Source organism: Sander lucioperca, chromosome 8 (assembly GCF_008315115.2).
Source record: "Sander lucioperca isolate FBNREF2018 chromosome 8, SLUC_FBN_1.2, whole genome shotgun sequence".
NCBI classification, from domain to species: Eukaryota; Metazoa; Chordata; class Actinopteri; order Perciformes; family Percidae; genus Sander; species Sander lucioperca.
In genome coordinates, this window is record NC_050180.1 from 1883322 (window position 1) to 1907602 (window position 24281).

Sequence of the window (24281 nt, forward strand, 5' to 3'; positions counted from 1 at the left end):
GAGAGAAAAGAGAGAATGAGTCAGAGAAGAGCGAGGTAGGGAACAAAAAGAGATGGGAGGAGATATGGAGAATAGAGATACAGAGCCACAGAGGGGGATACAGTGAGAGTGTGGTGAGGTTTTCTCTCTCCAAACCGCATGCGTCTCCTGCCAAACCCCTTTCTTCCCCTCCCTCTGTTCCCTTGTTGAAATCTATTTATTCTGTCCTGACTCTTTTTCCCTCTGTGAACTCTTCACTCATAACATGATGGATGATTAAGTGATTACACCGAGTCAGCGCTGTGCACCGAAATCATTTTTTTATATCCCACATATAATACTCCAGCATTACCTCATGTCTTTCCCTATTCTTCATCTTATGTAGGTGGCCCGTCCCTGTAAGCATGTCATCTGTGCCAGTACTAATTGGCTTATTTTCCAATGCATGTTAATGCCACAATATACTCACACAGAATCACTCACACATCATGTCAGGATAGTTGTTAACGAATAGAAAAGCCTCCAAAAAACACACACAGCTTAACAATTAATGGTGCCACGTTTGAATTACATTATACTCACTATTTATTCCTCACCAAAATGTGAGAGAGACAGTTTCTGGAGATGGCGAATGCCTGTTGCTGTGAGCCAAAGTATTTTCACTGAGTGAAAATGTGTTGTCTAAAGCTTCCAATTCCATTAGCAAGTTACTGTGCAGGGTGCCATCATCGCCTTGTTAGGAAAATAGACAGCCATCTTCTTTTTGAATCTTAATTCATCCAACACGTCCTTCTTTTTTGACACACACCGTGTTTCTCTTCAACAATGCCCAGGTCTAGCTGGTAATCCTTAAATGGTAAATATGTTATTTTAAAGGGTAACTTTGGTATTTTTCAACCTGGACCCTATTTCCCCACGTTTCAGTGTCTAAGTGACTGATGGGAACAAACATTTTTGAAATTGGTCCAGTTTTATGCAGTCGGCAGCGGCGAAACAATCTGCAATGAAACGTTAACGGGCAATTGAGCACCTTCAGTTTCCGTCCCTTAAAAGTGCTGTTTTTGCCATTGACAGATTATTATTCTAAGTGTCTGAAAACATTATGGAAAGGATCCCTACAGAGATAGACCTTTTTGTTAAGGAGTACGATCCTTTTTGTTTAACATGAAACAGCCCTGAAATCACCATCACCAAACCCACCAGACTCCATGTAAATAAACAGTACTTTCATACGCCTCAACAATCATATCTGTCCTCTTTCAAATCCATGCAGGCCATTTTATTCAGAGTAAACAAGTTAACAGCTGTGCCAGCCTGCACAGTTCTCATTCAAATAGCATAGACAAAAAGAAAGAGAGAGTGAGACAGGAAAACTGAAAGAGAGGAGAAGGCTGTTGTTCTTACACTGCCTTGTCTGAGTTTTTTTACCCACAGCGGTGTAGAGCGCAAATTGTGCGTGGCCAGAGCTGGAGAAACCACAAAACAAGCACTCTTGTGTGAAAGATGAATCGGGTCTGGGAGCCAGCAAGTTTATTTGTGTTGTTGCTGAGCTATAACAAGAGACACACTTTGCATTTGTGGCAAAATGAAGGAGAGGAGCGAGAGAAGCTGAGTGAGTTCACTACAGTATCGCAGCTTCTTTTTTGGTGATTTCATGGAGGTGATACCATTCAAAGCAACAGGAGGAGCGGTGAGTATTGTTGTTGACCTACAGAGGTTATCTCTATTACCTCACCATAGACATGGTTTGCACATTGTGTTTATCAGATGCTTATTTTTATATATCGTTTTTACTAGTTTAAGCAATCATTGACTATGTTTACATGCACATAATATTCTGTTTTTTGCCCTTATTCCGAAAAAGAGGATATTCCGACTTAGCTGTTTACGTGGCTAATGAAAGAGAATATTCCACTAATATTACTGTTTACATGTAGCCGTGCAAAATATGATTTTTTCAAAGTTAACCAGCGGCGTTGGACTTGTTGGACCGTGTGAACACAGCGTCCCTCTTTCATTCCTTCAACCAGCTTCTTGAAAAGGTCGTCGTAGCGATGTGTGAGCATATCCAAAAACCTGTTGACATCCAAGTCTTTGATAATGTTTAAAAGTAGCTGTGTTTCTCCTTCTTATCGGCTCTGCAGCCTGGCAAACTGTTGGCTGGTTGGTTTGTGTACAGTAACCATAACAACACACAGAGCTGACCATAAGCCGTAAACAGGCAAGAGGTTGTACACTGGGGTAAAAACCCTGAATTAGACGCATATTCTGAATGTGCTGTATACATGTCCAAAGAATGCCTCTAAAACCATAATAATACCAGAATATCACACGTCTTAATGCCTTATTCTGAATATCCAACCGGTATATGCTGTTTACATGACCTGTATCAAATTCGGAATATTGGCATATTTGGAATAATAGTGGAATATTGGTGTGCATGTAAAGGGCAGTGGTGGCCTAAAGGTTAGAGAAGCGAGCTTGTGACTGGGAGGTTGTAGGTTCAATCCCTAGACCGACAGGATAAAATCTGGGTGGGGAAAGTGAAAGAGCAGCGCTTGGCCCTCCCTCACTACCAACACTGAGGTGCCCTTGAGCAAGGCCCTTAAAAGGTGCAGTAGGTAAGACTTATAAAACCAACTTTCTGTCATATTTGCTGAAACTGACCTTTTGTTCGAGTAGAACTACATGAAGCAGGTAATTAAAAAAAAAAAAAGAAAATCGGGCTCCCGCTCCCTGTTCAGATGCACCAATCAGGGCCGGGGGTGTGTGTCTAACTGCATGTCAATCACTGCTCATGCACGCGCATTCATTCTCCCTTGTGGGGGGAGGGGCTTAGGAGACCGTTTTGGTCTTCAGCAGGAAGGGGGGAGGGACTGAGAAGTTGTCGATGTTAAAATTTTTTGGCTAAGTCCTGGATCTTCGCAATCCTACCTACAGCACCTTTAACCCCACCGCTCCAGTGGAGCTGCTTAGTGGCCAGCAGATCAGATGTGGTTGAACTGGGCAGCTTCCAGGTTTTAATGTGGGTGTTCCTGCAAAAGAGAGGATTCCACTCTGTGAACCTTCCCTGAATAAATAAAGGTAAAAAAAAGGTAATACCACAACTGAAGTACAATATAGTGCAGGAACAGGAAGGAACAGTTTTAAATGCAGCATGTATACCAACAAGGCTTGGAGTCTATGGCCAATGCTAGTGGCACTGTGAGACTGTGCTTTGAGCTAAAAAGCTACTGTCAGCATGCTAACATGCTTACAATGCTCAGACGTGTTAATTAAGTATAATGTTTGTACTGAGTTAGCATGCAAACATTTGCTAATTAGTAATGAACACAAAGTACAAATGTAAGCAGAGGCTGTGTTAAGGTTGTGATTTCATGTTTGGAGACGGAGCTGGTGAAGGTTTCAAGGGTGTTATTATTTATTTAACACTGGAGACTGAGCACACAGAGAAAAAAAAAACTAAGGTTAGTCCAGGAGTCAAAAGGTGCAGGAACCAAAACTACTAAGCTAAGACTTTCAAGTTCAAGAGGAAAAACTAGAGTTCAAGAAAACTAGGACTAAGGAGCCACTGCAACAGTATTATCTGGCACCGGAGTGGAGTCTAGACCAGGCTTTTTATGTGTGGAGTGATAAAACAAGATAGATTCCAGGTGTGCCTTGTTAGAGAGACCTAGCTCAGCCAGCCACGCCCTCAGCTGCACCAACACTGGCAGGGAGAGAAACAGAAAGAGAATAGGGGGGGAAAGGAACAAAAAACAAACCACCAAACACAAAAACACACACCACCATGACAGGCTGATGGGAATCATCTTTAGTTTTGCAGGTATTTGGTCATAAACCAAAGTATTGGACTTGAAGTTGTGTTCCAATTGTGGTGCTAAAAGTCAGAGGATCCCCAAAGTGATTATTCTGATCAGGCCATGAATGTCTCTACCAAATTGCATGACAATCCATCCAATAGTTGTTGAGATATTTCAGTCTGGAACCAAAACTGATTTTATACCATAGATTTCCATGATTCTTATTAAATACTGATTCTGATTGGCTGTCAGGTGTCCTTTTAATTTCCAGTAACCGGACAGTTTAACTGGACTCCTCTGATGCAAGTGTTTGTTTGCCATTTTGAATGTATGTGTCAGTATTGAACTGTGTGTGGAGTGGTGCTCATTGATGGGTTGGTCCCTCGTTGGACAAAAAACTGACCAATCAGAGTGTACTGCCCAGTTACCCCCCCCTACATCGATACCATCAGGAAAATACCAAATGCTGCAGCTATACAGGCTGTTGTGAGTTGACATACATAAACAATAAATCGTAAATCAGTATACATATTTCTTGAATAGTCATGGAAAACATGAAACATTTAACTGCAAATGCAACATCCATTTCTACAAAAAATGGCGGGGACGGATATATCACTCGCTTGGTCAGAGCTAAACAAATCAAAATAACCGCCCCCTCCCAACAATACATCAGTTAACATAAACCTAATGTCAGACTGAATAAATGAAGTGAAACAAAATGGCAGTTCAGATAATCAGGATAGCAACAGTGAGGCTTCAGTGATTCGGCTTGGCACTTGTGTTGTGGCCTACACATTTGTTTTGTGCAATCAATAAAAAACAAGACAAATGGTTCAATCAGAGCCATGCTAACATATTTCAAAACTGGGGACTGGATTTTGAAATAGCTTACTGTTAGCACTGGTGTCCCCAGTGGGTTTAAAAGATAAATTTAGGAAAACGACAAAAAAGGTTCCTGACTAACTGGTTACTAAGAGGCCATGGCATAAACAGGATCATATTCTCGGAGATGTACACTACATGCAAAATACCGCATACCAAATATATGTGCACATACCAAAAGTATGTGGATAAGCAAACATTGGATTCATATGTGATTGTTGAACATGTGATTCCAAAACCATGGGTATTTATCTATACTGCTATACCAGCGTCCACTCTTCTGGGAAGGCTTTCGCCCAGATGTTGGAAACTGGCTGCAGGGATTTGTTCCCATTCAGGGGCGATAAGGCCTGGCTCACAGGTGCCACAGTCCATCTCAAAGGTGTTTGGGATTTCTTAATGGAGCTGGCTTTGGGGCATTGTCATGTTAAAAAAGGAAATAATACACACCAATAGAACACAAAAATATGTGGACAGGGGATATTTTTGGCAATATAGTGTATGTTTTAAGGCAGTGGTTCCCAAACATTTTCATGTCAAGGACCCCTAAACTGACACAGATTAGACCATGGACCTTCATTTGATAAGACGTCCCAAGGGTCCCGCTTCTGATAAGATTTTTGCTTTAAAAAAACTGTATTACAGAAAGTCTGAAACCCATGAACAAAATAGTCATACATTCTGTCATTGTGTCACTTATGGATGGAAATATAGTGAAAATAAACTATTCCCCTTTTTGCAAGTGACACCCTGGAACCCCCTCAAGGACCCCTGGGATTCCCCGGACCCCACTTTGGGAACCACTGTTTTAAAGTATTTCTTTTTATTAGACATTTTAAGCTTAGCTAATGGTTTGTGTCCACTGTGGCATTTTTTGATGGCCGGGATGGCCACTGGCAGTTATCAGTTTCTCTTCTCTGACCACTAACAAGCAATGAAATCAGGCTACACCCTCATATAACCACGATGCAAAAACTGATTGGACGAACACTTCACGTCTGCTCCTCAATGTCCAAATGGACCATAATGGCGGCTCGTTTGGAAAACCTCAATAGTTCAACGAAATGTGTTTCTGAAAATGCAAGAAATAGGCTATGCAGTTGCTGAATCTGTCTTCATTTTAAATAGACAACAGTCAGTTTAAAAGATTTTCGAGGTCGAGCTGCCCGCACCTCATTTGCATAAAATATTCTGGATTCAACTTCATGCAAATGAGGAGTGGCCAACTCGACGCCCCGCTACTCGAACGTCGCCGCTATGCTACCAGAATGCATTGAGCGGCTGTTCACATAGACAGTGCATGGGAAGCGGGGAAATGACGCTTAGCAGTGGACACGTACCATCTGTAACTTAGCAGGTAGAGGTCAGTGTCTTGCTCAACTCCCTTTGATTATGACCTTCCAGCAACACAATAGTTTCTCCAGCCAATAAGCCACTGCATCACTCACCCTAGAACGCCACTCTTTTGGAAAGTAAAAAAAAAATAAATCCCCAGTTTATTAACTGATACCTCTGATCCTCCAGGCCATATCCCCTGTAAAGTTTCCAGACATCATAGCTGGGTCTGATTTGATAGCTCTAGGTCAGGGGCCGGCTTCACAAACCTAACGCTGTGTATTTGTGTTAGCCCGTGTGTGTGTGTGTGTGCTTTAGGACAGACATGAAATAAATTAAAGTCCAGGGTCTTCCTCAGCATGGCCCGGTCTCCTCGGATGTCTTGTCTTGTCTCGTTGCCAGCCTGTGATTTCAACAGGACCTTATCTCTAACAACAGACAGGCCATTGCTGGTGTCCCAACCGCGGCTGTACCTTCCTGGAAAACACAGATGACCCCCACGTTTAGCCCCCTGGTTAGAGACTGCAAGAAAGTGCACACTGACAAAGCACGTACTTGCTCGAAAAAACATACCCACACAGATATGTCTACATCAAAGAAACACAGACAATTTGCTGGCACACACACACACACACAAACCTTAATCTTCATAACCTTGGGGTTTCTCTGTCTCTTTGCTCCCTGATTCCTCTCAACATTCCGACTTTACACTCCCACATCAGCGACAAAAGTGATTCCCGTTGTATCCACATCTGCAGTTTCACGCAATCAGAACAATCTCGAGGCCCATGCACACCCAGGCCCCGGTCAGGTCCAGGAAGCCCCACGTGGCTCAAACCAAAATTTATGAATGAGGCACTTACACACTATTATTCATATCCTCCAGAGCCTGGGTGATTTATGACCGTGAAAATTAAACTTCCTCTTAGAGTTTCATCTCACTAGTCTTCATCGTTAAAGACATTATTCAAGACCTTTGTCCATTTTGGCATCCAGGAATTAAAGTAAAAGGATATAGAAGTCTTTAACCTCTCAATCAATAGCAATTAGCACAGCTTACATTTTCTCCAGGTACAGTAGTGTTGGAACATGTGGTTTCTAACTCTAGGCATGTGTAGGAGTGGAGTTTGTGTTTGAGTATTTCCCTCGACATCCAGATGGGGTGTATATCAAAAGGAAGTCATGTAGAACCAAGAAAATAAGGAGGGAAAATACATTCCTGGTCTGCAATGAGGCAAACTCGGCCAAGCCCGGCTTAAAAACCTCCATACAATTTTCAGGCCCTTGTGTTTTGATTAAAAGTTGTTTACTCAATGAAAGGCCATGTTCAGTGATTCCAGGATACCAACTGCCAGGGTACAACAGTACGCCTTCTTGTTTAATCAGTTCGGTTGGAGCTTAAAGATGCAATTTAAGCACTGAATTCTTTTTTCTGGTTCTTTTACAAATTATAGACATTTACCCAATTCCAGTTGGGGTTTGTTTCTTATATTCTGTCTTTTTTCCATCATTTCTTTTTGAGTCCTTGTCCACTGGGATATGACAGATCCGTCCTCCCTACCACTTTATTTTCCCTTGTTGATTAGCTTGAGGGGAAACACAGACGCCACGTTGATCGACGGACCTGGACCCGCTGCTGCGTCGAGTACTGTGAATAATGATGGACTGATGTACTGTACACATAAACCACACACCTTAACACAATGTATGCAGCATTCACAGCCTTGCATCAATTTTTCTTGTCAGTTCCTGCTCAAACATAATGCTGAATCCAGGGCAGAGTGTAGAGAAGTTTGAATGGGGATGTAAAGCCCTGGTAAAGCCTGGTTCTGAATTAAGTAATACACTGTACAGTATTAGTAATTGAATTTTGCAGTTCAGTGTAATAAAAGCGTAATCAAACATTTTAGATATTCTAATATTAAATAGCAATATCAATAAATCAATACTGTTGGAAGCTGCAAGTGAGAAGTTGCAGCAAAAGGGGATAGTTTTCGAACGTGCCAGGTATCAACGCTTTCTTAGCCCCAGGCTAACATTGTTCTATGGTAACAAACAAGTACACCACAATTCAGTTTCCACAAAATAATCAAACACCAAATTTACAGAAACAGGAAGTGCTTCATGTACTTATTTATTGGACTAGTAAAATCAATCGTGTTGTCATTTTGCCACTCCCCTACACTTTTAGCTGAAGTGGCAGCATGATGCAGTCATGTCCGAATACTACCGTGGTGCATTCACATTCATCATTTTTTTTATACTACAACTGAATAATGCATCCACGGGCACTTTAAGAGAACATGTTCAAATAGATATGAACAGAGATTAAAGGTAAAAACGTTGTGTAGTGTAGCAGCCTGCAACCCCTCCCCGCACCAATTCTCCAACTCAACATACAGTATGGATGTAGTTTTCTACTAATGGAGGTGTATGTGTACCAGCAAAAGCCACATTTTATTGATTTTTTTTCCCTAGGAGAAAAACAACCAATTCACGGGATGGATGGAAGTGTGCTTTCATTCGCATTTTCTTTTGCTGTTATTCTGGAACTGTTGTTAAAATGTGCACTGCATTTGGTGAAACTTCACTGTTCTCTCTCATGTTCTGTCTCCCTTTCTCATTGTGTGTGTCTCCAGCAGGGGAAGTTACACATGATCACTATCATTAATAGCTCATACAGACTCTGGGCCCCATGTTTTGTCTGCGATTCCATGCCTCATGACGACAACCACATTCATTACCGCTCACATTCTCACAGCATCTGAGAGTTTCAATGAGAATAGCTACGGCGACGGTCGTTCGTTTGAACGATGGAGCGTAACAGGACTCTTCAGTCCAATCTGGGATAGCGGGTTGCTAGCATGGCAGGGCAGCAGTGGAAAAAAGCAGGGGAGGGGTCGGTGGCGGCGGTGGTGATAATGCAGAACGGATGCCCGGTCTGCCACGGCGGGTCCTGCTTTTGCTCTCCAGGGTAACTGATGAGCCCCAGATGGACGGCCAGCTGCTTTGGGTTTCCGAAGCCCAGGGAGGTGTAGGCGTCACAGCGGGGAGATATGTGTGTTTTCGAGCAGGTCAAGGGGGCACCTCTGCGTGAAGGTGTAGACTCAAGGCCATATTTTCATATTCACGCTCCCTTTATCCCTATAGTACCACTTGCTATTCTACCAGGGTGGGTTTCTATTGTTAGCCAGAAGGGCTCTCAAGGTGCTCTGGATCACTAGACCTTGATAAGTGAAGTCAAAGGGACCCATCTGCCATTTTTGCCCATTTGTCCTAGCTCCCCCACCAGAGGAGTAATTAAAAGGCCACCTGATATCCTGCCTTGGCCTGGCTCTCAACCTAATGCCTCAAACACACACACACACACACACACACACACACACACACACACACACACACACACACACATACACACACACACACACACACAAACACACACACTGATAGCCTGGCCTCATGCTGAGCCACCCATGTGAATACACATCTCATAAAGAAGTATATGGAAACAGAACCCTGCCAATGCTCCTGCCAAACCTCTCTTGTATCGATAGAAAGTATCCATGTTGCTCATGCTCGTCTTTGAAGGTGATCTCTTTTTTTTCCAGACCGTTGATTAGGATGCCATTACAGCATCCGCACAGGGCCGCATGTCTATCTATCGCTCATTCATTTGGAAGACTGCCCCCAATTGGCCCCAGGAGTTTAGCTTATTAGACATCCCGTGTGTTCCTTTTTTCCTCTCATCGTCTCCATCGAGACGATCACTCAGCAAAAACCTCTGTGTACACTTTGGTGGATCATTATTTGTCATCCATACAACCACAGTCCACAGCTGCGTACACTGCGGATTTTCTGCCCCGACCGAGAGGGAGAGAGAGACAACAAAAACAAACAGAGCTAAGAGAAAGCAAATGGGACTATCAAAGCATGGCGCGGGACATGGCAGACATGCTTAATGTACAGTACGATCCCGCCCCACACCAGCCCCCTAGTTTCCCAATGAAGAAAGTGGATATAAGGGAATAAAAAAAAGACACATGCAGCACACAAATCTGTATTCACAAATTGTGTCTATTCAACACAAGTCAGCCTGTCCACAAGTCTCCTCCGTTCTGCTGCAATCTGGACGAGTTGTTTTTTCTTTCTTTTGGAACATCAAGATGCAAATTTTAGCCATTTGTGAATAGCAATAACATCTGGCGGGCTTCCCGGGGAGAGAGGTTGGGATATCTTGAGGCCATGCCAGTCACAGCTAAGCCCCTATGAATAAAGATATCTCACACAGAGAACCACTTCCTCCCCTCCTTGCACTTCAGCAGTAATTAAGACTGAGCCTTCATGGCTCCTCCCTGAAAAACTAAGATCCAAGCTAACTCATTGGGTGTCACTCCAGTGGTTGAGGTGATGGGGGTCAACTCTTCCGGAGCTTGAAAGAAAAGTCGTTATTCTATTATCTGCTTTAATAAAGATAGATAAAATAAGCATTTGGTCGTGCTAAATGCCAGTGAGCACATGCATCCTCATGAAGTTAACCTTTAGTTATTGTATAATTAAATGCACACAAAGAAATGTGTCTGAATAATTAATGGCTTGAACTATAAGTTGAAATGAGTGCCCAGAGGCAGACCAAGGGATTTATTCATTCTGTGTTTACTCTGAAAACCCCCTGCGTTTGATTCTTTTTGACATGTAAATCAGACCCGTCAAAGCTTCAGTGAGCTTTACAATAAACTCCGGCTACTGCCTGCGAATGACGAGTCACCTACCCTCGAACACATCTGGACGCATCTGTCTCGACTTAGATCTTAAGTCAAGTGGAGCATCTTGTTAACTTGCTCCAGATATTGGACAGCACACCATCAAAGATACGGCAAATCCGCTGACAACAGAAGATGATAAAAAGCCAACGTCTCTCATCTGGAAACTATCCCTGCTCTCCCGGGGCCCCCGACCCCACTCACATGCATTGTTTGCCGAGCATCAATTACACATGGTTGCCCAGCTCTGTTTGGAATGAACAAATGCCAAGATTCCACTTTCTTCTTCTGGTTGGGGCTGGGTGTCTGATAGGCTCCAACTATAACACCAGGAGAGGTTGTATGTGTGTGTTCTCTTTGTGCATTTAACATGTCTGATTCTGAGGGAAGGTAGAGATGCATACTGGTCTTGGATTTCCTCATCGTCGTCTTCTTTCACTTCTTCAGGATGATTTCCAGACTTTATATTAGAGCCTGATAGACACTGGATGCTGGTTAGGCTGATGCCAAAATGTTTATTTCAAAGAAAATCTCACTAATGTCTGGCCCACACTGAAAGATTTTTCAAATCTTAACAGATGTTGAAAATCTTAAAGAACCCACACATAACGACATGTAATGACGGATTTAACGGGTTTGTTCCTATAGTGTATTGGGATCAATGATTTGGAGTCCCGAATCTGAAAACAGGAAATCTCGTGCAATCAAATGTGACTTTCGAGCATACAAACATAGTGACATTGGAAGAACCGCGTTGCCCGGGCCAGGCTTAATTTTTAAGGGAGATCGGCACTTATATGGAGGATACCCGCTGATAACGCCACCTTTAATTATGAGCAGTTACTGTACAACTCCACTGTCAACTGTTATTCATTTCCTTATAAAACCTAAAATCAACCCAGACTCGCGCTTCCTGTCCTGTCCTGTCTTCTACTTTATTCTTCCTGCTACTGTAGACGGACAGTTTTGCCTCTCCTACTATCACGTTAAGTAATTGCCATTTAGAGGCATCAGCGTTTTTGTAGCTGGCTCCAAAAATGAAAGCAACCTTAGACCACTTCTCACCAAACCGTAGAAAAACCTTCTCCAGCACGTCAAACAGCTTCCAGAGTCTTTGGCATTCATAAAAACAGTGAAAAACTGTCTCTACTTCGCCACAGAGAGACAGAGAGAGAGACGAGTGGAGAGGATCGCTTTGGGACCAGTGCGGAGAAATGCGCGGCTGGTATAAATCTACGCTTCGCGGCTTATTGCGGCGCATCCGCGCGCAGTGTGTTTCTGCTGTTAGGGGGTCCTCATAGTTACTGCAAGGGGTCCACCAAGTTATTGTTTATTTTATTTTTTTCAAAAGTTAATGTCTGAAAATATACATAAAGCATGCATCCAACTTATTATTAGCAAACATAAATCAGTCTATTTCTGTTTTGTTTTTACACAACATTGATGACATGCTTATTGGCCCGTAGATAAGGTAGCCACTAAGGTAGCCATCCATTGATTCACTGTGTACATGAATATTTAACACTAAAACATGATGAATATAAACATATGAATATGTCAATAATTATTATTTTAATTGCTTAGTATTAGTAGCATGCAGCTTAAAAAGGTATGTGTAAAGGCTTTAGGCCGACCTATACGTTATTGTAGGCTCAGTATATCCTTTGTGTTGTCTTCCCGTCGACCTGCAACTTTTGTTTTTCTGGGTCCCAATTTTAAATTAAAACTTTGCTTGTCTTTTGTAACACTTTTGTCGCTTTTCCCAACGTTTTTGTCACTTTTTCAATTTTTTTTGTCACATTTTCCCGACGTTTTGGTCACTTTTTTCCTAATGTTTAATTTTTTTGTGTCATATTTGTAGGTTTGTTGTCGTTTTTGAAGCATTTTCTGACATTTGTCACTTTTCAATTTTTTTTTAAATGCTATAACATTGAATAAAACACCCAAATTCAATGAAAGTAGTGAACTTGTGTTATTTTACTTGTGGAGAGCGTTCAACATTGTTTTTTGACAATTTGGTCGATAGAAACCCACATTTTTGATATAGAAACTTTTTGAAAGTGGGTCAAATTTGACCCGAGGACAACAGGAGGGTTAAAATGCAACTAAATTTCATACAATATGTAGTAGGGGGGTCCCTGATCCGTCTCTCTTTCAGCTAAGGGTTCCCCTGCTATAACTGCATTTTGAAAACTTGTCAAAGGCTGTGCTCCACAGTTACACTGCAATATTGGCAGGCGTTTGTGTACGTGAAACATTTAAATTAGCCTTGTACATCTCTATGCGTGGCATAAAGACTTTAGGAAAGTTCTATAAATGAGGTGGAGAAATGAATGACATTTTACAAGCAAGAAATCAGCCTAACAAGTGGTGTGAGACAAGTGAGTTATTAAAAGCAGTGATATGGATGCAGCGCCGTCAGGTGAAACACATTGTTTAGAACACCAGCCAAGCAAAACCTCCGACCAGCATTTTGCTTGACATTTAGCTGTGAATTAACTCAACATATTACAGTACAGCTCATGAAATGAATTTGCTTTCGATCAAGCGCTCTGACGCCCATATTTCAGGGTGCCGAGATAAGGTCAACTGTCACGAGGGAATGTTTGACGGATAAAAATTGATGCATAACAAGCTGGAGAGCAGGTTGAAGGTGGGCGTACTGCTGCCTGCATGCTGCAGACCCTGACCTTTACTTTACTCAATTCAATATGGTTCACCTCATATGTGTGTTTGTGCTTTTCTGCCAAATTGAGAGAAGGCCCCCTTGGTTACCATATGCCAGAGTATTTCATCTGATTTGTATCCCTCTTGTATTTGTTTTCTGTTCTAGTGTGGAGGAACATTGCCTAAATCTGCTTTTTGATTCTTTCCCATCTGGACCCTTGGTTTTTTTCCCCTTTATGACAGCTTTTATTTTTCTCACAGAGCAAGATCTTACTCAGGTTTGATTCATAATTTTTCCCCCAGTTTTTTTTTCTTGGATTAGAGCGGGTGGAGGGAGATAAAACAGTGATGGCGAGCAAGTCTCAGTGTGCTGGATGTACATTTGAACTCCTGAGCTCTTTTGCCAATAAGCAGCATACAGCAATCCCAGCAGTGTGTGTGTGTTTGTTTGTTTGTTTGTTTGTGTTTGTGTTTGTGTTTGTGTGTGTGTGTGTGTGTGTGTGCGTGTGTGTGTGTGTGTGTGTGTGTTTGCAAGGCTGCACAAGTGAGGGTGTGAATGTGTGTTTTTATTGGTGTGTGCTTCTACTCTCAGTAGTGTGAGCTACGTGAGTATGTGTGTGTGTATGTGTGTGTATATACATGTGGTGTGTGTATACATGTATGTGTGTGTGTGTGTGTGGGGGGGGGGGCTGCTTTGTACTGCGCTCAGCACCTCAGTATAATATAACAGAGGTCAAATGGAGTGAAAGTGATTTATTTGTCATAGCAGATCTGCTCTGTCGACACTGTGTGCAGCAGACACAGGTTGTCACAGTGTGATGGCATCAAAGAGAGGCAGCCATTACTTGATTGGCTGGTGATGTCGTATTTTCCTCAAAATGTAAGAGAAAAAAAGATGTCAAAGTCGTTAACGCGATATTCAACAACGTTATCGCATATTTTCCTCATATCATGCAGCCCTAACATGATGTACTCTACATTTTACTCCCGTATCCCATCCTGTTCAAAAAGGGGAACCAGAGGGTGTGTGCCAATTACAGGGGTATCACACTTCTCAGCCTCCCTGGTAAAGTCTACTCCAAGGTGCTGGAAAGGAGGGTTCAGCCAATAGTCGAACCTCAGATTGAAGAGGAACAATGCGGATTCCGTCCTGGTCGTGGAACAACGGACCAGATCTTTACTCTTGCAAGGATCCTGGAGGGAGCCTGGGAGTATGCCCACCCGGTCTACATGTGCTTTGTGGCTCTGGAGAAGGCGTATGACCGGGTCCCCCGGGAGATACTCTGGGAGGTGCTGCGGGAGTATGGGGTGAGGGGGTCCCTTCTCAGGGCCATCCAATCTCTGCACGACCAAAGCGAGAGCTGTGTCCGGGTTCTCGGCAGTAAGTCGGACTCGTTTCAGGTGAGGGTTGGCCTCCACCAGGGCTGCGCTTTGTCACCAATCCTGTTTGTAATATTTATGGACAGGATATCGAGGCGTAGTCGGGGTGGTGAGGGGTTGCAGTTCGGTGGGCTGGGGATCTCATCACTGCTCTTTGCAGATGATGTGGTCCTGATGGCATCATCGGCCTGTGACCTTCAGCACTCACTGGATCGGTTCGGGAGCGGCTGGGTTGAGGATCAGCACCTCTAAATCTGAGGCCATGGTTCTCAGCAGGAACCTGATGGAGTGCCTTCTCCAGGTAGGGAATGAGTCCTTACCCCAAGTGAAGGAGTTTAAATACCTTGGGGTCTTGTTCACGAGTGAGGGGACAGTGGAGCGGGAGATTGGTCGGAGAATCAGCGCAGCGGGTGAGGTATTACATTCAATTTATCGCACCATCATATCATCTGAATATCATCTGGTAATGATTCCCCCCTGGGCGCCTCCCTAGGGAGGTGTTCCAGGCACGTCCAGCTGGGAGGAGACCTCGGGGAAGACCCAGGACTAGGTGGAGGGATTATATCTCCAACCTGGCCTGGGAACGCCTCAGGATCCCACTGTCGGAGCTGGTTAATGTGGCTCGGGAAGGGAAGTTTGGGGTCCCCTGCTGGAGCTGCTCCCCCGCGACCCGACACCGGATAAGCAGACGAAGATGGATGGATGGATCCTATCCTTGCAACGCGGTCATGTTTTCCTGGAGGAGAAATATATACATATATACATTGCAAAAGGGTTCTCCAATGTTTTCTCAGTTAGGGACCGTTCGGTATTTATGGAATGGACCACCGGAGGAAAATAGGGGAGGGTCATGTCTTTTTATTTTTTTGCTGAGGGGAGGGTCATCCAACATTTTTTAGTCTGGGTGGGGGGGGGGGTCACCCAACTTTTTTTTTTTTTTTGGTGCATATTTATCCATATAGCTCTCAGTCTCGGCCCCCTAGCAGATGGTCTGACTGCATACGCGGAGTTTGCTGGGGGGGGGCAGGAGGAGCACGGTGGCTCAAACGGGTAATTGCATTGTTTAAAAAATTAGTGGAATAATTAGATCTGGCATGACCAGATATTTTATAAATATCTTAAATAACACAAAACAACTAAATGGTGATAGGTAATACATCTGATTTCATATACTGCTTTAGTAAAAAAAATATTACCTGGCTGACGATGGGAGCAGCAGGACGCAAAAAAACTAAAGTTACTGTTGCTCTAGTCTGGACATCTTGCCGTGCCAACCTTGCAATAAAGGTTTCCTAAATGCCATGTATATACATGTGATGTCAGCTTACTAATTGATTGTGGGTTTTGTGTAGATTTGGACTTTTATACCTTTATTCCACTTTGTTTAAATGGTGAAGTGGAGAGGCCTTGTATGTGACGCTCGTATCGGCCTTGCTGGACACACCGTGTCATTTACCTTTTTGTGGATCTCCTGATCGCTGTGGATTACTTTTTTTTCGTTTCATTGGATTATGGCAAAATACTGATCTTTTTTCTCAACGTGTCTTAACGTTTTATGGTGTGACTGCGCTTCATTTCTGCGTTTGGAGAGGCATCTCAACAGACTGTAGGTCCAACACTGATTGTTCACCGTTACATTTTAGTTGAATTTAAGCGTCTGTCTATTGTGTTCCAAGACAGCCGTGCTGCGATTGGATTTCATAAGGGCGAGTTGTTAAATTGTTACAATGTAACTTAAAAACTTTAAAAATAAACATATGTGTTTTGGAATATAATGTTCAGCTTCGGCAGCTTTACCTATGTGCTAAAATATACAATGACGATAGTGACAAGTCCATAGCAACCAGTGTTGAATTGGTTATATCCCAGCGTCCTTTGCTGAATGGTCTCAATGTTTTATTGTTTTATTTCATGTGAATACTAGTTTACTAGAGGAGTAACTTAGTATTTGAAGTAATGCAGTAATGCATGAAGTGTGCATTTAGTTTCCATGCTTATTGTGTTTCCACAACAATGTTAGTGAGTAAATCTACTGAAATGGCCACCACACCATAACAGAGGAGTGGGATGTGTAAGATGAGAATGCAGAGCTTAACTCCTGTACGTCATGGCTGTAAAAATCAAAAGGTATCTGTACTTCTTTGCAAAGTGCAAACTTGCACGCAAGGGAAGGGTCATGCCTCTTTTTCAGATTGTTTTGGAGGGTAATAGGAAAATTATTACTGATGAGGGAAGGGTCATGTCTTTTTAGGTTAGAGACCACAAAACTCCTCCGGTGGCCCCTTAATTAAATAACGAACAACCCCTTAGCCTTTTAAAATTATATCAGATTAGTAAACATAATGTGCCTTTGGATCATTTGATGAATGGTCCATGGGCAATGTAGATATTGCATTAAAGGTCCAGTGAGTAACGTGTTTAGTTGTTCATTATCAAAATCTGTGTAGCCCGTTCACAAACTTGTACTTTTTCATTATTCATTTCATTTTATTTCATTTTATTTACCACCACCATCAATTCCAAGTAGTTCTTTTGGCTTGACATTTTACATTTGCACTTGCATGAACTGGGGTAGACGCTCCATATTAATGCGCCATCTTGAAATACGTTAGCTAGTAAGGGACATACAGGACATACTGCTCCGCCTTTCGCGTTTTTGCTGTTAAACTCACAGGTGCTGCTAATGGGTATCGTAGCTTCCCAGCCCCAGCAAGTTTGAAGCATAGGAAGAAGGAAACATGGAGGACCACACGTATTCAAAATCCATATTTCAGGAACAGGAGTCTTCTTCTTTGCCAAGAAAAAGAAAGAGGATATTGAAAAGAGCAAGAGACCGACATTTTGAAGCTTGAAGGCTACCGTAGCTGTAATACGTACTTTGAACTGCGTGGCGCGAGAGAGTTGATTACCGATATATGATCTCAACACTAGATGGGAGAAATTCCCACACATTGGACCTTTAAATATCAGCCACTTCTTTCTACAAGAGTCGAGAACCCTTTTGCAATTATGTAAGCACATAATGTAATCTGAAAACTGCTGCCCTGATTAAAAACAGCAATGCAACTGAGCTCAGCTGGTATTCTGTCTGTAATGGAGTGGAATGGAATTTTTAAGTGACCCCAAACTTTTGTTTTTAGTGAGTGTCCAAAATCTTTAACTTGTCCTATATAGTTCACTATTTAATTAGCCTATATCCACGACGTTCTACTTCTGGGATTGCTCCAGTGCCACCGGAAATTCCGCCGGATGACCTTCTTTTCGGCCGGATGTCAGTCACCTTCCTTTTTCTTTGTATGTTCTAAACTCCAGTGGATTTATGAGGACTATGGTTAACTGCTCCTCAGATCTCTGCAGGGTAAATCCAGACAGCTAGCTAGAATATCTGTCCAATCTGAACCAAAACAAGTTCCTTCCCGCTTGCAGCGGCACCGTGGATCCGTCCTTCACGACTGTGATTGGTTTAAAGAAATGACAATAAACCAGAGCACGTTTTTCTCCCATCCCATAATAGTGGACTAGCCAGACCTTCCTCCGCAGCGCTGTGGAGGAAGGTCTGGCAAAGCAAGACTACTATTTAATAAATACTATATAGGGAATAGTGAGTGAGTGAAGGAGGGAATGTTTTAAACACAGCTTGAGAATCTACAGACATGTGAGCTGTTCTGTGAGGCTGGTCGGAGGAACAACAGTGGGTTGAGCATTAGCACAGGGCCGTTTGAAGGAATTTGGGGGCCCCAAGCAAAATGGACATGGAGGCCCCCCCAACCCCCCGCCCTGCACGCACGCAAAGCCTACAGGAACCACAGCATAGCCATAAAGTTTAAGTTCACCCACACTTTATATAAATAAAAAAAGGTTTACAGTGCATACACTGCTGTTGCATAAACTGTGCATAAATAAAAAAGGTTTAAAGTGCAAATACTTGTGTTGCATATACTGTGCATAAATTAAAAAAAATTACAGTGCAAATACTGCTGTTGCATATAATGTGCATAAAATTTGAACATTTTCAACAATTGAACATTTGCAAAAAACACCACTGTGTCCATGGGCAAAAGTGACTGGTATTTACACAGTTTGGTGGGAATTCAATAGTGACTGCACTGTTTTTTTTTCTAACAATATGACAGCACACACTTATCAGTTTAAACTCTGGGCTGTGCAGGATATCAGCTATAATTATAGAGCTTGTGGTGGTGGTACCTTGTGCTATAGAGGAAACATCAGCACTGAGAAGTGATGCATCTGTTGATGTTGAGGATGAAGTTGATGGTGTAGCTGGGAAAATAATTGAAAAAAAAATCTGAAATTACCTGTGAAGTACGTTTTACCATTTCACTGTTAGCATATTTAAAGAGGTCACTATTAACAGCTCAGCTCAGTGAGAGAAATTCACTCTACCTTCATCAGTGGCGGTATCCTTAGGAAGAGCCTGAGGGCTGAGAAATTTAAGCAAAGCATCTTGAGGGAGAAAGAAAAGATGGTAACACTTTATAATAACAATCATTAATAGATGGTAAATTGATAGTTAATTAATCTTTAGTTAATTGTCATTTAACTGTTAGCAAACAGTCTTTTTACTGTTAACAAACAATGAAATTATAATTAAATGTTTACTAATTATTAGTAGTGCTGTAAATTAACAGATTATTGTAACACACATTATATCTATCATATAATATATTAGGTATCGGGTAATGATTAAACATTTTTTGTAAACCTTTAAGAAACCATTTTTAAAACATCTATAAACATTACATAGATAGACGGACCAGATATTCCTAACACTTTGTTAAGGGTTACTAATGCTTAAAAACACCCCAAGCTAATGTTTGATGCACGGAATTTATTGTGTGGTTTTCCTAACCCCCATTTGGTAAATAGATTATCACGGTGGAATAGTTAGTATAGCATGCTAACGTTATGCCACCTTCATCAAAACCTATTACAAAGCTATAGCAATGTCATGTCATTAAATACGATAAACAGTGATTCTGGAACAGATCTGTGTCTTCCTTATCCCGTTAAAAAACATATTACAGTAGTATGTAACCATATTCCGTCCCTTCGAAAAAAAAGTTGCACTAACTGTTCGTTACAAGCAGCATTTGCCATCAGGCAGGTTACAGGTAACGTTAACTAACATAAACATATTTTTGCTAGCCTACCTGCTGCAAAATTACACCAAGACAAGTAGAGCTATTTTATCCAGTGTAATTTATCACTTACCACTGTCTTGTTTTTTCTTATTCTCCTCTTCCTTTCTCTTCTTCCTTTTCTAGCTTCCTGAAGCATAATTCCGCTTCATGATGACTGCCGACCGAGGAGGTTTTGTATTTTGCAGGCAGCAGAGATCACGAGAGGGGCCCCTTGAGGGGCATCCCGATAACAGTGTCATTGCACTTTACTGACTATCAAAGGGGCGCTCACACAGTTTGTCGTTGCATTTTATTCTTAACCAGTCGTTGTCTTGGGGCCCCAGGCCATTGCTTGGTTTGCTTGCCTTGTCGCGACGGACCTGCATTAGTTCATCGTCTTAGTTCAGCATGTGGCGTGCTAACATTTGCTAATTAGCACTAAACAGAGTACAGCTGATGCCGATTGGAATGTCATAAATGTTGCAGGTATTTGGTCATAAACTAAAGTATTGGACAGAATTAAAGTTTGACCTGATGATGTCTAGATGACAGGTCAGCGGAATACACTTTCAACGGTCTGTAATTTCCTACAATAATTCCTGGAATGAAAATGTAATTTGGCACTAATTAAAGGGAATATATGAAGTTTCTTAAAATCAAATCTCCCTTTAAACCCAAGTAAATATGAATTCATTATTATTGTCATTGGAAAGTCAGTCGTCTATTTTGTTTTATTTTGATGGCAATTATTCTGATATTTCAGGCCCATAAAGTAAACAATTACAGTCGGTAGAAGACAGGTTATTAATTACATGTTATCATGTGAGGAAGGTGAATTTCTGTGCCAAATTTCATGGCAATCTACCTAATAGAAATTTCAATCTGCATTCAAATTGTTAAAGCTTTAGTGCGTAACTTTTTGATATTAGTGAATGTCCGTTACATTCCAGCCGTTGCCAAATGAGTTGCTACAAAACTAATTAAGACTATCAGCTCCACACAACTCTCTCTGTATTTCTCAGTATGACTATGTTCAGAAGATTGTGGCGTCCGGTGACTTTCGCCCACAGAAGCTTGAGTGAAGATAATGACCTCTTCTGAAGAGTCCATCATGTTTTTTTAATCCTCCGTGTCCTCCTTGGCTACTAGCAACTGCGTGGAGGAGGGTTGGGGGTTGTATCATGTGGACGCACCGATAGTTTTGTTGTCATTACATAGAATTCCTCATGGGGGAGACAGAAACTACGCACTATAGCTTTAACCTGCTGGTGACACTAAAAAACATTGCAAATGGATCATCAAAGTCATTAGGATACTTAATCTTTTTTGTAACAGAATAAGAATAAGTACAAGAATTGTGAGAAGCCTTACATTTGCGGTAATGACAACCCAAAGCATAAAAACACACAGAAAAAAACAAAGAACACAAGATTAAATTATTTTCAAATGTGTTTTAGTGGACATGGGGAAACCATAAATCACGGTGACATAACCGCTACATGATAAACTACAGGATGAATGCCAGATGTAATCCAAAGATTTAATACAGTAATATTATGGATAAAGGATGATCCCTGTTCTTTCTCATTGGATGTTCTGTTTAGTCACAGATAACTCATAACTTCCATTCAATCATCACACATGGGATGAATATGAAATGTGGATTGTTTCACCCTGGGAATTTTAATCATGCAGACCGACCATGCATTGCCAACGAGCAGTAGGGGTGTGTAAAATATGAAAATAATTTGTAGGAAGGAACATTATCCAAGCCAGATACTCTACATGTAGCCTTTAAAGGGAGTGGTAGCTCGGAGGGTCAGTGACTCCCCTGTCATGATATTGTGGTGTACTGTCCCCTTTAATGTAATCCAAACTGATTGGAAATGGCTCCTGAGACAATAGAAATTACAGATTTCATCCTGTAATCCAGGAAAATGTGTACCCGTACACTCATCTCATCATTCAATGACAGTATATTTTCCGTCTAAACGAAAGAGACTGTCTCACAAATACGTAGACTATAACTGACTGATAAATAACAAACAAATACAATATGTAGTTCATACTGTAAAAAACACATTACACCATGGTTTGGGCTGCAAGGTGTCCATTAAGTAAGGGTTAATGCCCGAAGAGGTGTCCATTGTCAGGTATTAATTAGTCTATTTCCTTCGCGTTCCACTTTCGGGATTGCTCCTGTGCTGCAGGAAATTCCGCCAGATGTATGTATTTTCCATTTCCTTCCGCTTTCTTTGTGTTGGAATTTTAAATTCGGTGGATTTATGAGGACTACTGTTGACTGCTCCTCAGATCTCTGCAGGGTAAATCCAGACACCTAGCTAGATTATCTGTCCAATCAGAGTTTTCTCTCATACGAGTATTTTGCAACGGCTCTGTGCGGAGCTTTGCACCGCCCATGACGATTCTGATTGGTTTAAAGAAATGCCATTAAACCAGAGCACGTTTTTCTCCCATTCCCAAATGCTATGTGGAGTAGCCAGACCCTCCTTCAGCGTGCTTTTGGATGAGGACTGGCAAAGCAAGTCTAGGTATTAATGGATGGTGGCGAGGTGTGAACCGTCCGACGCGCAGCCCGCCGAAGGAGAATGTGCACCTTAAACTTTGTGCTGTTTTTGCTCAGATTGTTATTCTAAGTGTCTGACAACATTACAGTATAGAAAGGATCACTACAGAGATATACCTTTTTGTTAAAGAGTAAAATTATTTTTGATTAACCCGAAACACCTCTGAGATTGCCATAGCTAAACCTCCCAGACTCGATGTTAAATGAACAATACTCTTCGCAGAAACTGACCGCATCGGTCTCGCTTAATACTGGACCAATTTCAAAAATTGATTTTCTCATCAGTCACTGTCACATCAGTGAATCTGGCAACCTTCTCTGCATTCGGAACATGACGTCAAAGCCCCTCCCCACATTTGAGCGGTGTTTCGTCAGACACGTACTATACGTCCATGGTCAACATTTCAACTAGGTTGGCGGACTTTGTTGACTGAGATGGGGAAGAACGTGAATATGGAACCATGAAGGTAAGTTTTAAGCGAATCAAACGTTCCTGTTGGCTCACCTACTTAAGTCAGTTTCTCCGCACTGAAAGCCGCGGCGGCTGTGGCGCTAGCAAATAGTGTATTTTCTGTCGCAGCGTCATGGGTGCGCTGTGTATATTTTCCTGCTTTTTTTGTCTTATCACACCTATGCTTTATCTTATCTATCTTAAACTTTAACTTGCCTTTTGTCTCTGTTTTTCTGACTATTTAATGTTAACTTATTAACTTTATTTCATGAGCAAAATTTAATTTAATTTATACCTTTTTATAACCTATTTTACTGATTTAATCCCTCAGTTTTCAGCTCCAGTGTTTCCCCCATGGGGACCTTCCACACTGGTAGTAGTTCTGGTCTACCAACATGGGTGCCTTCCCATGGACAGCTCCAGCCTGGGTGGCTGGAGGGCTCTGCACCTCTGTGTGGAGCCTCCTGTCTGCCCGGGCCAGGGTGGTCACTGTGGCAGCACTCACTGTGGTCGTGGGCGTTGACCCCTCTCAGTCTGGATGGCCCCCAAAAGTGACTTTCTTTGTCTCAGGGTCAGCCTCTGTAAAGCACGTTGTGTAACTTTACATATGAAAAGTGCCATATGAATATTGTTTGATTTGAGTACACTAAATTGAGTATACCTCTTTGTTTTTATTTTCACATTTTTTTCTCTTAATCTTTTCTTTTACTTGGAATCTATTCTTAGTTATTTTTAATTGTGGCTTATTTGTTTTCACAGGACGTCAACCAAGAAGCAGTGAAAGAGGACTGCAGTAATCACATGAGGAAGATCACGATCATCCATCCCAATGTGGCACAGGAAAACCAAGATCCCGTGTACGTGTCAGTCATCATTGAGGGGACAGAAGTTCTGGAGGACTGCGGAAGTGTGACAAACACTTGGCTCCTGCTCATGGGTGTCATCTATGCTGTCAACTAAGTTACCCACTGAAACTGAAATATACGTTAGTATTTCAAAAGCTGTTTCTTGAGCTTGACATCCTTAAAATTTCAGCAAAGGTCCAGTCTCTCCACAAGAAACTTTTAGTGTGAGTGTTCCAGTGTTATTTGTGCTGTTGTCCAGCACAAACAATCTCTTTACATTTTGTCAGTGATTCTGACAGTGATTTCAAGTGTTGGTCAGTTATATATAAGCTCTTTTTGTCATGATCATCCTGAGAATGTCCACAGAGGTAGTGATTGCAACTGTTAATGGACAGAGTTGATGTATGTATTTTTTACTGTTCTGAAAGTTGATTAGAAGAAAGGGGAC

General features: G+C 42.0%; 1 long non-coding RNA gene across 1 annotated transcript; it reads right to left on the reverse strand.

The window, feature by feature from the left end:
• Positions 1-18927: 18927 nt before the first annotated feature.
• On the reverse strand, positions 18928-19290 carry LOC118495674. Its single transcript, XR_004898174.1, has 2 exons — positions 19214-19290; positions 18928-19090 (listed from the first exon to the last, which is right to left on the reverse strand). It is a non-coding gene; the product is annotated as an uncharacterized LOC118495674 (long non-coding RNA).
• Between the last annotated feature and the right edge of the window lie 4991 nt (positions 19291-24281).